This window comes from Pleurodeles waltl, chromosome 1_2 (genome assembly GCF_031143425.1).
Source record: "Pleurodeles waltl isolate 20211129_DDA chromosome 1_2, aPleWal1.hap1.20221129, whole genome shotgun sequence".
Lineage (NCBI taxonomy): Eukaryota > Metazoa > Chordata > Amphibia > Caudata > Salamandridae > Pleurodeles > Pleurodeles waltl.
Genome location: NC_090437.1, coordinates 1,228,085,724 through 1,228,089,498, shown reverse-complemented (window position 1 = coordinate 1,228,089,498; position 3,775 = coordinate 1,228,085,724).

Here is a 3,775-nt window from a genome sequence, read left to right as displayed (position 1 = left end):
AGGTCGATTGGGTAAGAAATGCATATTAGGTAATCTTACAGAGTTTCATGTGCCAAATGAACCACTCAGTAGATATCTCTTGTTTTCGAAGTCATTAGAGACACACAAGCAAATAACAAAAAACTAAACTATGCATAAATTCCTGACTTGGTGGAAAATGAGTCTAACAAATCCTATATTACGTTCTGCCAAGTATCTTAAACAACCTCTTGCCTTTCTCCTATGATATCTGCTTCTGTCCAAATCTGATTAAAACATGCAGATTTTATACTGTTTAGCAGTAGAAAACTATATGGAAAGGCAGCCCCTGCTTCTCAAGATGCGCATGGGTATTAGTTGGGTGAATTACACATACGTGAGAACTTCCATGACAAAGTTACACTGAAAACAAATGGCGATGATAAGAAATACTTCTTTCCAATGGGTCTACACATTCAAGCTCAAGTGTTTGTGAAGCAGAAAAGACAAAGCAGCTATGCTATGGAATACAATACAGGTACAGAGTAGCAGCGGCGCCCCCTCTGCTATGGCAGAGGAGCGTCACCCCACTGACAAAAGAGCAGAAAACGAAAGGAATAATAAAAGTATTTTACCAACCCTTTGTTTTTCCGCCCTCGTAGGTTGGGGTGGGGCCAGCCTCCCCCACGTCAAGTGGAGGGGGAGTGGTGTGTGTGCTTCTAAGTGTGCATGCCAGTTTGGCCGGATGTCCGAGGCCGACGAAACTGACATGCACACTTAGAAACTCTCCACCTGGCTGTATTTTACAGCTGGGTGGCGACCAAGAACAGTGCCTCACTCTCCCCCTGAGCCGCATTTCTGCCCGCTCAAGCCAATCGCAGCACTTCTTTCATGCTGTGTAACAGCATGAAAAAAGCGCCATGATTGGTTGGGGAGAGAAGAACAGGCGGTTGGAGCGGAGCAGCGCATCACGGAGGGGCAGGTACCTTTATTTTTTTTATTTAACTGCCCCTCCCTGCACCCCTGCTCCGTCCTCTGCTTCCTCAACCCCTCACCCCTTCCTGGTAGCAGCTGCGACTGCAGAGTAGTTGCTTACAAGCAACTACTCTTCACAAACCTCGACAGATAGTACACTATTAATCAAAATGGAGGATTGTTTCCTTCCCGCCTTGGTATCGATTTACCTTATTCAAAAGCATTTAAAGATCTAGCTGTCCATGAACATTAAAGATATGAAAAGAAACAGCAAAAACACAAGCACTGGTCTTGGATTGCAGAAAATCTCCATGCTGAGCTCTGAGCAGTGTCAATGGTGTCAACGGTACCTGATACATAAGTGGACAGTCTTGTAGCTCCTACAAATGCACGGGGGTGGTGGAATTCCACTGACGTCCTGGCAGCAATGGTGAATTGTAGTAACTGCCCAAGAGCAAACAGGGCCCAGAGTAGACCACAGAGATCCAAAGACCTGGCCAAGTGGCTAACCAAAGAGGTGGTGAACTGCCATTATTGGTAACAAAAAATTAAAATAATAAAAAGTTGTGCAAAAAGGGTTGCGCTTGCCAGGCACCACCACCGTCTCATCTACACTTTCTCAGTGATCCTGGGCAGCCATCTTTCTTGTTGATGTATGGTCAGAGGGACCCTCTCGATGTGAGGGGACATCAGGCTTAGAGGTATTCAGGTTCTGTGTAGATGCAGGAATCCTTGTGGCTGGCTTGGACTTTTATTCTTGACAAATTCATAAGCAACATGGCAGGCAAGCCGGGCCACTGCCATAGTCCTAGAAAGAGGAAAGTGAGCATAATTCAGAGTCCTCTTTCTGCCACAAGTTACTTGTATTTTACTTTCACATCCATAGAGCAACAGTTCTCAAGCTTGTGAGGAATTGACGCCATCTTGTGGCTATATTTAGAAGTTTTTTCACACAGACATACACTGAAAACGAGAAGGTCGAAACATCTTCCAATGCTGAGGTAAGACTCAAAGGCGTTTACTCCATTTTTCATCTAGTCTTATGGCCAATGTTATTTTCTGGGTCTGCGCTTGGGTGATCTCTGTTTTATGGTATGTGCCTCTTCATTCAGTATTGGACAACTCAAGGCCTGAAGCCACAAGTGCTTATTTCCTATTTTTAAATAGTAACAATTCCTGCACTTAAACCCCCACCACCCAAAGAACAAAGGTTTCATTCAACTATATTTAAACTGCAGAGTTTAAACGTGCCAAGTGTCTTTGTGTACATCAGTGGTGGCTAGGGGACAAGACTGTGATCCTGGAAAGCAACAGCAGAACCAGGGCAGGTTGAATGGATACAAAGGGTTGCCCCTATAAACACCAAGAGGAGCACAGGTCTGACACATTGGCTTGAGTGCACAGCTTCGAGGCCAAAACACTTGATGAGCACCCAGTGAGAAGATGGCGACATTCCATAGAATGGGTTGCAGGTGCACACGTGTAGGAGGCTGGCCTGGCTTGTAGTGGGTACCAAGGGGTACTTACACTCTGTAACAGGTCCAGTTATCCCTTATTAGTGTAGAAGAGGTGTTTCTAGCAGCTTAGGCTGATAGAAGGTAGCTATAGCAGAGCAGCTTAGGCTGAACTAGGAGACATGCAAAGCTCCTACTATACCCCTGGTGTCATATGCACAATATCATAAGAAAACACAATACACAGATATACTAAAAATAAAGGTACTTTATTTTTATGACAATATGCCAAAAGTATCTCAGTGAGTACCCTCAGTATGAGGATGCCAAATATACACAAGATATATGTATACAATACCAAAAATATGCAGTAATAGCAAAAAGAAGTTATGCAAGCAATGTATAGTCACGGTGAATTGCAATAGGAGCACATAGGTATAGGGGCAACACAAACCATATACTCCAAAAGTGGAATGCGAACCACGAATGGACCCCAAACCTATGTGAGCTTGTAGAGGGTCACTGGGGCTGCAAGAAAACAGTGAGGGTTAGAAAAATAGACCACCCCAAGACCCTGAAAAGTAGGTGTAAAGTGCACCTATATTCTCCAGAGAGCACAGAAATCATGATAGGGGAATTCTGCAAGGAAGACCAAGACCAGCAATGCAACCAAAGTGGATTTCCGAACGAGAGTACCTGTGGAACAAGGGGACCAAGTCCAAGAGTCACAACAAAGTTGAGATTGGGCAGATGCCCAGGAAATGCCAACTGAAGGTGCAAAGAAGCTGCCACTGGATGGTAGAAGCTGTGGATTATGCAAGGACGAAGAGGGCTAGAAACTTCCCCTTTGGAGGATGGATGTCCCACGTCGTGAAGAAGCTTGCAGAGGTGTTCCCACGCAGAAAGACCGCAAACAAGCCTTGCTAGCTGCAAGGGTCGCGGTTAGGGTTTTTGGATGCTGCTGTGGCCCAGGAAGGACCAGGATGTCGCCAATTGCGTGAGGAGACGGGGGGGGGTGCCCAGCAAGATAAGGAGCCCTCACAGAAGCAGGCAGCACCCGGCGAAGTGCCGGAACAGGCACTACGAAGAGGAGTGAACCAGAGCTCACCCGAAGTCACAAAAGGAGATCCCACGATGCCGGAGGACAACTCAGGAGGTTGTGCACTGCAGGTTAGAGTGTCGGGGACCCAGGCTTGGCTGTGCACAAAGGAAATCCTGGAAGAGTGCACAGGAGCCGGAGCAGCTGCAAATCATGCGGTACCCAGCAATGCAGTCTAGCGTGGGGAGGCAAGGACTTACCTCCACCAAACTTGGACTGAAGAGTCACTGGACAGTGGGAGTCACTTGGACAGAGTTGCTGAGTTCCAGGGACCACGCTCGTCGTGCTG